Raw genomic sequence first — 14,531 nt, forward strand, 5'->3', positions numbered from 1 at the left:
GTGCAAGAAAAGGCTCAAAGCCTGGTTCATTCATTTCAAAGCAAAGGCAGGTTTACATAACATTAAAGGGTAAGTACAAGTTGTCCATAAATTGAACATTTATAACCGGGGATTTAACTGTAGTATGGCAAAGGGGCAAAGACTAACGCTGGTGTCTCTGTTGACATCAGCTTATCACACTGGATCTTTGGATATACCTTAAATATGTCAGAGGTATGGTGGTATGCTATTGTAAATGTTGCCAGTCACTGCAATTATATTACATAGGTGACTAAATTCTGGGTCCCAAGAACCATTGTCCAATTGCTGTTGGAGATTTTTTTCTCACAGTTTTTTTTTTAATTTTATTGTGTTTTATGTGAAAGTTTACAGTGCAAATTAGTTTTTCATTCAAAAATTTTATGCACAAATTGTTTTATGACATTAGTTGCAATCCCTGCAATGTGTCAGCACTCTCCCCCTTTCCTTTTCCACCCTGGATTCTCAGTGTCCCTTCATCCAGTTTTTCTGTCCCTTCCTGCCTGCTCATCTTTGCTTTTGGGCAGGTGTTGCCCATTTGGTCTCATATACTTGGCTGAACTAAGAAGCGTGTTCTTAACGTGTGTTCTTGTTTGTTTTATAGGCCTGTCTAATCTATGGCTGAAAGGTGGACTTCAGGAGTGGTTTCAGTTCTGAGGTAGCAGGGTGTCCAGGGCCCATAGTCTTGGGGGGTCCTCCAGTCTCTGTCAGACAGTAAGTCTGGTCTTTTTTTGTGAATTTGAATTGTGTTCTCCATTTTTATCCTGCTGTGTTTGGGACCCTCTATTGTGATCCCTATCAGAGCAGTTGGTGGTGGTAGCCGGGCACCATCTATTTCTTCTGGGCCCAGGCTGGTGAAGGCTGTGGTAGTTGTGGTCCATTAGTTCTTTGGACTAATTTTTCCCTTGTGTCTTTGGTTGTCTTCATTCTCCTTTGCTCCGAATGTGATGGGACCAATAGATGTATGCTGTTGGGGATTTTAATGGGAACATACTCTCCACGGACTTTGGTATTCAGAGGACTAGATTTTAAATTAAAATAGAGCTTCAAAGCACAGCATAGGTGCAAACTAACTCACCTGACAGGTAATAAAGGAGATGCTTGCCTAAAAAGCTATGTGATAGCTTGGGTCCCAGTGTTAAGTTGCATCTGAACTGGATGAAGGTGCTGAAGCAAAGAGGGCAGCGGTGGCTCAGTGGTCGAATTCTCGCTTTTCATGAGAGAGAACCTGTTTTGACAGCACTCGGCCAAAGCACCTCGTGCTCAGCCACCACCCATCTGTCAGCGGAAGCTTGCTTGTTGCTGTGATGAAGAGCAGGTTTCAATGCAACTTCCAGACTAGGATGGACTAGGAAGAAAAACCTGGTGACGTACTTCTGAAAATCAGCCAATGAAAATCCTGTGGCTCACAATGGTCCAATCAGCAATCATTAGCAGCATTTTATACCATTGTTCGTGGGAGTTGCCGTGAGTCTGGGGCTGAGCAGCTAACAACAACAAGAACAACCGAAGCAAAAAGAATATGACTCAGAGATCAGCATCTGGGGTTCTAGACCCAGCTGCAACCCGATCCTTGGGCCTCAGCTTCTCCCTCCGTAAAATGAGGAGCTGGGAGGAGAGTTCTGTTCCTTCCAAAACTCCTTGTAATACTCAGTCTGTGGTTGTTCAGTGAGTGTGACTCAGTGAGGAAGACTCATTAGCAGGCTGTTGAATCAGGATTAGAATGCTTCTCACTCATTGCTGACTCCCTGGAGAATAGGCATGGCACTTGGCACAAAATAGGGGCTCATCAATGCTTTTATAATAAATTAGCTTTTACTGTGAAACCTACATACAATTCTGTCTTGAAGACTGTTATTTATACAATGGCTGTGAGTGGAGTGGAAAGAGGTCTAGACTGCAAGTCACAGGGGCTGGCTGTGTGGCCCTAGGCAAGTCACTTAGTCCCTCTGAGTTTCTTCTCCTTCATTTGTCAAATAAAGGTTTGGAGAAGAATCACCAAAGTATCCTTTAACTAAAAAAGTCAGTGACCTTGTAAGTACTGACTGTCATGTAAAGCAAAATAAGAAGATTCTGATATTTCACAACATGCAGTGCCCAGACGAGTTAGGGCATGTCATGATTTATGATTTAATGCTCACTGGGAAGAAGTACAAGAGCTTGCTATGAGATGATCTTAGAAGGAGAGGAAGTAAAAATCTGCATGTTAAGCAGTGGAAGAAAGGCCAGGTGATCTACATCTGAAAAGTGCTGTTGAAAACCCTGTGGAGCACAGTTCTACCCTGACACATATTGGGTCACCATGAGTTGAAATTGACTCAAACGCAACTGGTTTTGGTATGCTTAAGGGAGTCCCTGGGCAGTGCAAATAGTTAATGCTCTCAGCTACTAACTGAAAGGTTGGAGGCTCAAGTCCACCCAGAGGCACCCTGGAAGAAAGATCTGGCGATCTACTTCTGAAAAATCAGCCATTGAACACCCTATGAAGCACAGTTCCAATGTGACACACATGGGGTCACTATGAGTCGGAATTGACTTGAAGGGAACCATTTTTTTTATTAGTTTGCTCAGGGTGGCTAGAAATTTTATACAAAGAAGGAAATGAGATCTCCTGTAATCGCCTGTTAGTAAACTACAGAATGTACCGAATACTGTTTTTAAATCATTTCAATGCCTTGTCCTTGGCATAGTGCATCACCTGCTTCTGCTGTCTCTGTACCCTGCCCTAGGTGGTAAGGTTTGAGATCTTTCCTTTTGGGCAGTTCCATCAAAAAGGGCAATGGGCTGGCGACACAGCAAAGTCAAAGTATATTTGAAAGGAAGAGAGAAGAAGCCCATATACATTTCAATGGAAATACTTTTAAGCCATTTTGAGGAGGAGTTTGAGAAATAATTACAAAGTCTGAAATAAAAGAATCTAAACTTTGATCTGATTTTTTTTTCCTGCAAAGCAATTAGGTAAATAATTTTTCAAGTGCCCAACAGAAAATTCTAATGACTGGACTCAACTGCTTTCCTTTGTTGTCTTGGGACTTGTATTCCTCCAAAAAAGTTTTTAAAAATTATTAATGTGCTTTTCCAGAGAGATTAGTGCATAAGGCATTTTCTGGTCAGCTGTCATAAAAACTACAGCAGCACAGAATGACTGAGATTAAGAGTTAGATTTAAATCATGCAAGAGTCCGGTTAATATCACAGCCTAATGGAGAAATCTGTAATGTTGATTAGATGGAATAAAATGTTATCAGGGTGTGATTGGAATTTTCTCTCTCAACTGTTGTTGGGAGTTTAAATGGGAATGTACCTCATATGGAGTTCTTGGGTGGGTAGTGCAAACAGTTAACACGTTCAGCTACTAACTGAAAGGTTGGAGGTTCAAGTCTACCTAGAGGTGCCTTGGAAGAAAGACCTGGTGATCTACTTCTGAAAAATCAGCCATTGAAAACCTTGCAGAGCACAGTTCTACTCTGACACACATGGTGTCTCCATGAGTTGGAGTCAATGCTACAGCAACTGGTTAGTTAATTAGTAGCCTGTATGGACTTTGGTATTCAGAGGACTAGTTTTCAAATAGAAATGGAGCTTCAAATTAGAGCACAGGTACAAAGTATCACATCTGAAGGGTAACAAAAGAGCCATGTATCTAAAACTAAATGTTGTGATAGATTAGGATCCGATGTTAGGTTGCATTTCTCTTTAATTCTTTTAAACCTGTGATCTGGCACAGTTCAGATATATAATTGCTAGACCGGTAGCTCCTTGAAGGCAAATAATAGGTATTCTTTTTTTGGGTTCCCAGTGCCTAGCACATGGATCTTAGCACAAAATAGATTGCTATTAAATATTTATGAAATCACAGAATGAAAATGCTTTGTTAATTTTTAAAAATTATTGCAGAGCATGGTGCCATGTTGTGGCATGTCTTCTCACCAATAATTAGCTTGGTTGACCACTTGTGCACCCGCTAGGAAGCACTGCAGAGGCAGCCCACAGGCAGAATTTGGTCAGGAGATACGTTTTGTTCAGCCTTCATGATATTTTACTTAAAAAAAAAAGAAAAAAAAATATATATATTCTAACCTTTAAAGTCAAGATACTCAAAAGAATTGAAAACAGAGACTCAAGCCAGTACTTGTACACCAATGTTCATTGTAGCATTATTCACCAGAGCCCAAATGTGGAAACAATCCAAGTGTCCGTCAACTGATGAATGGATAAACAAAACGTGGTATATGCGTACAATGGGACCTGAGCCATAAAGAGAAATGAAGTCCTGATACATATTATGACATGGATGAACCTTGGAAACATTATGCTGAGTGAAAGAAGCCAGACACAGAAGGACAGCTATTGTATGATTCCACTTACATGAAATATCTAGAATAGGCAAATGCTACAGATGGAAAGTTGATTAGTGGTTCCCTGGGGCTGGGGTCGGGGTTGGGGAGTTATTGTTGAAGGGGGTACCAATTTCTGCTTGGGGTGATGAAAAGTTTTGGAAATAGTGGTGCTTGTACAACCTTGTGAATATAACAAAGACCATGGAATTGTAAATTTAAAAATGGTTAAAATGGCAAATTGTATGTTATATGTATTTCACCACACACCCACACACACACACACAAAGTTGAGAAACTTCAGGATTACATAAAAATTTTGGATTTCTAGAGTATGTTTGAAAAAATCAGATATGACACTGCTCGGTGTGCAGCTCCACATGGTGACAATTAGCTGGGGCCCAGGAGCCACAGACCTCACTGGACTGGGCTTCTTCACAGTTGTCACCATTCTCTAGTAGGTGACAGGAGGCAGAATTCTCTTTTTCATTGACCAGCCTGATCTACAGCATAAAAACAAAAGCAAACCAAACATAACCAGTTGCTGTTGAGTTGATTCTGACTCATGGTGACTCCATGTGTGTCATAGTAAAACTGTGCTCCATAGAGTTTTCAATGACCGATTTTTGGAAAGTAAGGCACTAGACCTTTCTTCCTAGGTGCCACTGAGTGGACTCGAACCTCCAACCTTTCGGTCAGCAGCTGAATGCATTGCTGTTTGCACCATTCCAGGAGTCCTTGTCCACAGCATGGGACTCCAGGATTAGGAAGGAATATTTGGCATGTATTTCTATCACTGTTGCATTTGAATTAGTTAATAATTGAAGTGTGAGCTTAATTGCTGCTCCCAGTCCCACAGAAGGAGAAGGGGAGACCAAGTCCTAGGCTTGGAGTGAATCTGTGATTTGCAAGCTCCTCCCTCTTTAGTGTGGCTTCATCGGGAATCAGAGCAAGATCCAGTCACTAAATAACCCTAATGATATCAGGTAGGAGCTCATCAGGGAGTTGTTTAAGAGTTTGTCAGAGCATATTAAAATATAATACATTTACGTAATCAAAAAGCATACATTAGTCCATCTGCCTATACTTTCCCTTCCGATATTAAATTTGTCCAGGGACTTTTTAAAATTACATCACCTACCCATGCCCCTTTCCTTAGCACACAGAAATGTGGGGAAAAAAAAAAAAAAAAAACGGAGAGCAAATCAGAATAATGCACACTGGTGAAAGTTATAATTGAAATCATTATTGCTTAAGACACCATTGCTTTAATCAGCTCTATCATAAATCAATGCTTTTCCACAAGTGAAGGTTTAAAATAAAGTGCTGTTAAACAAATTGGGCCTCTTAAAAGGCATGATGCAATCGGGAAGCGCCTGAAAATGGATAAAAAAGTGCTTTCTGAAAGGATACACTGATTTTAGCATTTTATCTTCCACTTAATTTAAAAAAAAAATATTACCTGGTCCTTTCTTAGAAATTACATATTGGAGGTCTGTAATGGCCAAGCCTTTAACCCATTAAAAAAATTGACTCCCAGGAACAGTTAATATTTGACGTTTAATTGCTTTTTCTTGTTGGAGAGGAAAATCTGTGTCTTCCCTTCCTTTCCTGATTGACTTTTCAAAGACCACCTTGTGAGCTATAAAGATGGAGAGGAGTAATTGATTTTCAAAAACTCAAGTGCACACACACCCGTATGTGTGTATGTGTGTGTGTGCGTGTGTGTGTGCGCATGCGTGCATAAATCTCTCGTGTGCCAGGTGCCGGTATGTCTCTCACAATAATTCTGCAAGGTGGATGTTATTATCTCCACTGAACAGATTGGGCATCTGAGGCCCAGAGAGGTTAAGCACTTGTGTAGGGTCACACAGGTAGTAAGGGATGGGAGGCTGTCTTTATTTCTTCCACTATGTTGCTTGCCTCTAGGCATGCTTCCTGCCCAGGGGTAGAGACGTCGATGGAGTCAGGACAAAGCACCATCGTTGGAGCCACTAATCCTCTCAGCCCCCTTAGCAAGCACCAGATTCTGGCATTTAGCAGATAATGCCACAGCATCCACAAGCAGAGAAAGAGCCCAACTATGATGAATACGCCATTGTAACTAAGACACAAGAAGCAACTGAACCAGCTTATAAGTGATATCAACTGAGAAGGGATTTCTCATTAAAGAGTTTTGTGTGGATGAACAGGGAGTTCAGAAATTTTCTTATTAGAACAATTAGAACAATTCCCATATGGACTTCAAATGAATTATGGGAGCTCCTCAGGGCTTGTTTCAAGAGAAAGAGGGGACCAGCAGGGCATTGGTGTGGTAAGGGTAGTCTGGAGTTAGAAAACTTCCATTTCGACACTGTCAACCCCCATGTTTCACATGTAGTAAATTCGCTACCAAAGCTGACATGTTCTTTTTCTTTCTTTTTCTCTTCCCACAAAATCAGGTATTCTTTAGGTCCCTTGAAAAGCTACACAAACCAACTGTTCCTCCTCAGATTATCCCTTTCAGAGCTCAGGTGATATGGCTCATTGGGTTACAGCTTCCATGCTTTGTGGTTAGATGTGGGCTGTGCCATTCTACATTATTCCACCCTGCAAGAAAATATTTATATACTGGCCTTACGCCCTTACCAGTTCCCATTCCCTCTGGGAATGGTCCTGTGTGCACTGTCTTCACGCCTGTCGTGGGCAGTTGAATTGCTAGTCTTCATGGTATCACTGGACATCTGGCAGAAAAAGAGGAAACTGCTCGTTCCGCTTTGTGACTTCACTTAGCTGGAAAACTGTGAGGGGTAGGATGAAAAGTTCTAAGAGACTGAGTGCAATATTTTGAGGAAGTGATTGGAAGGAGACTGGCTGATGTTGAGGGAATAGAAATTTATACCATTCAAAGGATTTTTTTTCCTCTCTAGATCTGGAAACATGAAAGCTTACTTGTACTCAGTGTTTGTGTATATGTGTGTGTGTGTGTTTTAAATTCTCCTTTGCTTTTTCTTTTATTATTAGCCATGGAGTGGTGAAACCGACATTCCTGTCTTGCTGTGATAGAGCATGTCATCAAATCCCTTATAGAAAGTCATGTGGCAGTGTGTATCAAGAACCACACAAGTGTTTACAACCCTTACAAATAATTTCACCTCTGAGAATTCATTCTCAGTTCTGCAAAGGTAATGCTCGAAGATGTTCATCGAACTATTGTTTACGGTAGTTAGAATCTAAACGTTTGACAATAGGAGAAATGAAACGATGAAACAACTACTATGGAGTGTCATAGATAGCTACGAGAACTATGTAGCAATGTGGGAATATGGTATGCACTCCCAATGATTGCACGTATGTAGACAAAATACGCATAATAACAGGTGAGATTTATTGTCTACCGCATATATGATGAGAACTGGGCCAAGTGCTTTAACTGCATTTTTATTTAAGCTATACACCAACTTTGTGAGGTAGTATTATTATATCTCCATTTTACAGGTGAGAAAAGAGAGGCTTTTCTCACCTGTAAAATGGAGATATAATTGTAGCTTTAAGTGATTTATCTTAAGACAAGTCTTAAGATTTGAACCCCGTCTTGGTTGACTCCTAATTTGTGATTCCTTATAATATAAAGTCAGTGTTAAGTAAAAAACACCAACAAACAAAAATATGAGAAGCTCTACTCTTATAATGATCTATAAAAAAATAGAGCAGCTTAGACCAACAGAGAGTAGCCGAAGTTATCCGCAACAGTTAATAAAATGACGGGCAGCTATCCCAAGCAACGCTTAAATGTTTTAAGGCCTTTTCTTTGGGTGAGAATTCAGTACTCTATGTAGGGGCATTTATTAAGAAAATATGATTAATATTAAAATTCTGAAAACTTAAGGAAGGTCCAAAGGAGCAGGTCTTGGAGGAAGGTGGAAAAGACATTCTCCAGATTCACTGGAGAATTTTCTTATCCACTGGGGCCTAAGCTCTTGGTTCTTACGTATGTGAGAATGAATTTGAAAATATTAACATAGTACATGGTCTCTCTCTCTCTCTAGAAAAACACATTTTACAAAAAACTCAATGTTTTCACAGACCCCTTAGAAGCTCCTTGAAGACCCCTAGATTAAGAATCTAGAATGTCTGTTTACTTTTATTCCAGGACATTTGAAATCTTTTAGGTTCACTGCTGATTTGAGGATTTAAATGAAAATCTCCCTTTTTGTTTTGGTTTGCAGAATGTTCCTCGCACCACAGCTTGGGGAGTGTTCTGTGTCGCCACACCTGGGCAGGAAGCACACCTTTGCTAACAGCTCAAGCACTAATACAGTTTCTTCAGAGTGCAGCCTACACTTGGATAACTAAGGTTTGTAAAGTCAGTAAATATAATGACCAATTTAGTTTCAATATTGTCTTTAATATGGTAGCATCTTATTATGGGCACTTGTATTTAGATGCATGGCTAACAGCTGCCTTCTGCATTTTCCGTGTTAGGGTGAAAAAAATGCATGCTATACATCACCAGGAATAAAAGGTGGCGCCTGGCCCTGTAATTGACTCTCTAACAAAGAGAAAAGCTTTGCAATGTGAGTGCACAACATTATGAGGGCTTTTCTTACCACACCTGCAGAAATGCACTTTCATTAAACACATGTGTGTTAAGTGAACGTGCATAAGGCGTAGTACTGGATGGATGGGAAGAACGGGTGGAGGCTGCCTTTGTAGGAGATTTGTCAAGGACTCTAAAGCGCTGAGGTTTGAAGTGCTCAGGCAGCATCCTGGCACTGCCGTGCTGCTTCTAAGAGAACAGCTAGGGCATGATTTCATTCTGTGAAATATTTTCATCATCAGGAAGAAGAAAGTTATTTTTACCATTTCTGTTTTCGGAGGGTGAAAAATTTTTTCAGGTACACATCAGAAAAGGCTTTACATGCGTTCTCCCCCTCCTATTCAGGATTGTGCAACAAGAAGACACAGAAGCCACGTTAAGAGGTCACTGGTCCATCTACTCTAGGAACTTCCCTTCGGCAATGGTCTGTGCCTATGTTACAGAAGACAGCAAAAATACGCTCCATTGTGCATCTGGCCAATTATGCAACGCTCTATCACGGGGAAATTCCTTCCTCACCCCAGCTGGTGAACAGTTATGCCCTGGAGCCTGGGGACGGACATGCCTTGTAACTTTTTAACCTAGTTAGTGTAACTGCCAATATTATTCCTATTCATATAAATGTCTAATCCTTTCTTGAATCTTGCTAGACTATTCGCCTCAATAATATCCTACGGCAATGAATTCCACAGGTAGATTACACGCTGCTTTAAAAAGTATGTCCTTTTATTCATTTTAAATTTGTTGCATTTTAACGTCACAAGCTAGCCCTTGTTCTTGCATTAAGTGACACAGGATACAAGCATTTTAAATTGAGCTTTCTTTCAAATTGAGCTTCCAGACACTTTCTTTGCCATTACTGATAGCCCATCTCTTTCCTCTATTTTCTATTTGGCACACGTTATAAAGATTAAACTACATTTGTAGAAACCCTGTCATACTATTTTGGACACATAGAAAGTAGGCACTGGAAAAACAAGTTCTCCTTGAGAGTCAATGTCATTCATTGAACAAATATTTACTGAGAATCTACTATGGGCAGGAATTGTTCTAGGTATTGGAAAGACAGCCTTGAATAAGACAAGGTTCTTGCTCTGAAGGACCTAATTTTCTTGAGAGGGAATACCAGCGGTAAACAAGTGAACAGATGCATCAATGACATGGTTTCAGATAGTATTCAACACTATGGGAAAATTGGGAAAGAATGACTGGGAAAGGGTGCTGGGGGCCACTTTAGATTGTGTAGTCAAGGAGTGGTTTTCTGAAAAGGGACAGTTGAAATTGACCATTAGGGAGTGGAATCTTTATGGAGGTGAATTCCAGCCCCTGGAACAGTGTCCAGCACTGGTCAAGCTCAGGAGTCCCTGGGTAGTGCAAGGGGTTAAGCGCTCGACTACTAGCGGAAAAGTTGGTGGATGGAACACGCTCAAAGGTCTCTAGAAAGACAGGACTGGGAATCTGCTTCTGAAAGTTCCCATCTTGAAAACCCTCAGGAGCAGTTCTACTCTGCACACGTGGGGTCGCCATGAGTTGGAATTGACTTGACCGCAATTATCAACAACAGTCAAGGCTCAATCATTATTTGTTGACTGACTGAATGAATCACTCAAGGTTCAGAATGGAAAACTTAGTTGTAGAACTCATCCAGTTGGTTACTCTTAGAACAAAAACTAACATTTCTTGAGTCCCCTTGATCTGTGACTCTTTTAGTGTAGAAAAACAAAGGATTTTGTTAGTTAGACTGGGGTTTCAAGACCTGCTTCTGCCCCCAACTAACCAGCTGTATGACCATAGGCAAGTGGCCTAATGTCCCTGATCCAAAGTCTGTCGGGTTTGGAGGAACGGAGGTAAAGTTATGAGGAAGTGTTTTCTAAACTGCACAGTGGTGTAGAAATGGTGGTTATTCTTTCGAAAATCATTTGTTCTCTGCATCCTTCCCTCTGCCTTTGGTCTTTCATTCTGTCCTCCCTCCCTTTCTTGTTTTCTCTCTTCTGTATCTGACCTCTGCCTCTGCCTAAGGCTCACCGGTGGCATCCATGGCACTTAGCTTATTGTGTGACTGGCAGGCCACAGAGGAAGCTGAAGCAGGGTGAGTTTACCTTGCTGACATCCTGGTCTATTTCTTAAAGGACTTTAAAAATTGAATCAAATGGAGCCGCCGCTTGTTGATACAGTGGGCTGGATGTGTATTTCGAATAACGATTGTTTGCTTTTATTTTCTTTACTGCTTACTCTTCTGGGGTCAGGTTAACCAAACTTCTAGATATACACTCAGAGTCCTTGCCTGAATTATTGAGGGAATCTTCCACCAGAAACCGAGACTTTGGTTGCAGTGGTCTGATTACCTGCCTTTTGCTTTCCTCTGTGTTCCGGCACGACAGGCAGATGCCGTTCCCTCCCTTGTTATGCTTTTTAATTGCCCCTGAATGTTTTTCTTTTCCTATTTAGGCAGTTTGAAATAGAGGCATGTGCAGCTCTGCATAATAATGTATTTTAAAGGCATTTCAAGGAATAAATTGTTAGAATTGTTTACACGCATGGTTCAAATTTACTGGCAAATTGCTCAAGCCTCGGTTTTATGATGGCGCTGCCAACCAGGCTCCCTCTGGTTAAAAGGCTGCAACGGGAGAAGTTTCGCTTTGGTATCGCTCACCAACACTTCCTTTGCCTTGTTCCCTCCCTTTCAACACCTCCCTCCTTTCCTGCCCCCAAATAACTCTTGGAGCTGCTAGACCTTTTACACCTTCATGTGAAGACATTTCATGGGTCCCCCCTCAAACCAGCCCCCAACAAAGGTGAGGTGTGCAAAGGAATAAATCTTCAATGGTGTAATTTTAGACACTGTGGCAACTGGGAAGGGCAGCTATTTTTGGCCGTGGGCTTTCTCCTTGACCTGAGATGGTACTGCTTGCCTGCTGCGAGTGTGCTAGGTCAACCCTGCACATGGCCTTTTTAGCCACGTGTTTGCCATTCCTGGGGGTTGCTTCTTCGTTTCTCTGCTGAGCCCTTCCCTGCCTGCATAGAATTCTGTGCATTGGTTCAAGGGCATGGACTTGCCAAGGTGCACCCACCTGGGGCGGCTTGTCACAGACTGACATTTTGAGGTGGTGGCATAGGCTTCCCCTGAGGGGCAGCACAGAAGGAATGGATTCCCTTCCACATAAGGGCGGGAGGAAATTTCTGGTCCTGTCTTTTCATCTACCCCAGCCTCCATGCTTTATCAGCTGCTGCTCAGTCAGCAACCTTTCGGTGAGTCACTCCCTCTCTGAGAAAGACCAGCCAGGCAATCTCCAGGTCTCCAGGCCCTAGGCCCCACCTACACTGCCTCATTTGAAGCTGCACCTCAGGGCATCCTCACAGCCATCCTTCTGACCACCCTGCTTTCTGTTTTCCCACTCAAGCTCCTGATGCAGCTGCTGTCTGCAGACCCCCTGCTCCGCCCGGGAAGTGAGTCGGAACTCCTGCAGCAGAAGGGCGGAACAGCTACAAGAAGATCCGTAGGTGGCCAAAAATAACAGTGTTTTCCAGATGAGGGTAATATTATAGCCAAGATCATCACCGGGGTAGGATATCTTGTTCTTAGTTTTACAACCTTAAAAGTACACAGATGACTCGAAGATGATTCAGGAAGGAGGAATTAAGTTAGTCAAGAAAAGGAAAATGGTAACAGTACCAAAACAGAAATCAAAGTTCTTTATGTCAAAAGAAAGGGAGGCATTGGTAGCTCGGTGGTAAATTCTTGCCTTCCGTCTAGGAGATCCAGGTTAGATTCCTGGCCAACGCACCTTATGCACAGCTACCACCTGTCTGTCAGTAAAGGCTTGCGTGTTGCTGTGATGCTGAACAGATTCCAGCAGAGCTTCTAGACTAAGATGAACTTGGAAGAAGGGCCTGGTGATCTACTTCCGAAAATCAGCTAATGAAAATCCTATGGATCACAATGGTGGGATCCACAACCGATCATGGGGATGGTGCAGGACTGGGCAGCATTTTGTTCTGTTGTGCATGGGGTCACCTTGAGTCAGGTTCAGCTTGGGTGGCAGCTATCAACACAAACATGCCAAAGGAGAAAAAAAAGAGACCTTTTAAAGGTATAGAGAGAGCTCTGACTCTCTGGATGTTAGCTCTCTCTTCTACAACTTCCCTGGCCATAAAAACAAGCAAACAAACAAATGAAAAAAACCCACCCAGTTGTCACTGAGTTAACTCTGACTCATGGTGACCGCATGTATGCTAGAGTAGAACTGTGCTCTATAGGGTGTTCAGTGGCCATAGAAAGGGGGAGGGAATTCTGGATTTGCAGAAAGAGAGGCTAGGATATAAGGAGAGACAGACCATGGAGCAGAAGATAATGAGAGATAAGAAAAAAGGAAGAAAAAATCAAGAGACCATGCTGCCTTCCCTCATCTGCTGTTGAGTTAAGTTTAACAATTATTTGTTGAAAACCAACTATGTCTGCTCTAGTTATCTATTTCTGCATGACAAACTATCTCAAAATTTTGTGGCTTAAACCCATAACAATCATTTTATTATTATCTGTCATGATTCTGAGGTTTGGTTGGGCTCAGCAGGCTGGTTCTCACTCAGCCTTTCCACAGATGAGGCCTGACTGTGGCCAAGGCTGGAGTCCTCACAAAGCCTTCCTTACTCCCATGTGGAAAGGTGATGCTGGTTGTTACTGCAACCTCAGCTGAGGATGTCAGCTGGATGCCTGCACGCAATCATTCCATGTGATCTGAGCTTCTTCCCAGCATGGCAGCCTTGAGATTCTTATGTGGCAATCCAGGGCTCAAAGATGTGTGGCCCAAGAGAACAAGGTAGAAGCTGAGCCACCCTTTTTGGCCTAGGCAAGTCATATACTTTATTGGTTGACCAGTCACTCAGATCAGCTTATATTCAAGAGAGGTACATGGACCCCTCCTCTGTGTTTAGGAAGATTGAAGAACTTGCATGAGTCCTCAAGTAGTGCAATGGTCAATGGGCTAGCTGCTAACTGAAAGGTTGGAGGTTTGAGTCCACCTAGAGGCACCTTGGAAAAAAAGGCCTGGCAATTTACTTCAAAAAAATCAATCACTGAAAACCTTACGGCGCACAGTTTTACTCTGACACGCATGGTGTGACATGAGTTGGATTGATTTGATAGCACCTTTTTTTTTTTAAAAAAAAAAAAAGAAAATAACTTGTGGACCTGTCTTCAAACTGCTAAAACATCCAGTCATGATGTCAGCCCTTTATACTCTACCTCTCATCCTCCAGAAGCTTCCAACATAGTTGGAGCTATAAAAGCCAACTAAGTATTCAGTGAAAAATAGTGACATATCCATTCACCAGATGAGGGCAGTTATAAGAGAGCGTGCACCAGGTGAGCGCAAGAGGAACACCTGCGGGCATGGAGGGCCTAGGCAGAGTGTGGTTTGGAAGACCTGTGGCCACTGATCTTTAGGAGATCATCAAAGGCAAATAGGATGGCAGTGCCTTGCGTTCTGTATATCTTCAAGTGGATATTCTTGTTAACTTTATTTAAGCCTGTATGTTTGTTCTCAATAAATATTTTATTGTTACTGTCTTCCCCTCCCCTGTCCCCCATAGGCCCCACCA

At 42.1% G+C, this 14,531-nt stretch overlaps 1 long non-coding RNA gene across 1 annotated transcript in view; it reads left to right on the forward strand.

The window, feature by feature from the left end:
- LOC105756070 (uncharacterized) overlaps positions 1-12,622 on the forward strand; it is a 52,802-nt gene extending 40,180 nt beyond the window's left edge. The window contains exons 2-5 of the long non-coding RNA XR_001121464.2: positions 6,986-7,136; positions 7,903-7,906; positions 8,819-8,910; positions 12,335-12,622. This is a non-coding gene — a long non-coding RNA (uncharacterized LOC105756070). The remainder of the gene's footprint in view (positions 1-6,985; positions 7,137-7,902; positions 7,907-8,818; positions 8,911-12,334) is intronic.
- Positions 12,623-14,531: the final 1,909 nt, after the last annotated feature.

Source organism: Trichechus manatus, unplaced genomic scaffold (assembly GCF_000243295.1).
Source record: "Trichechus manatus latirostris isolate Lorelei unplaced genomic scaffold, TriManLat1.0 scaffold00019, whole genome shotgun sequence".
NCBI classification, from domain to species: Eukaryota; Metazoa; Chordata; class Mammalia; order Sirenia; family Trichechidae; genus Trichechus; species Trichechus manatus.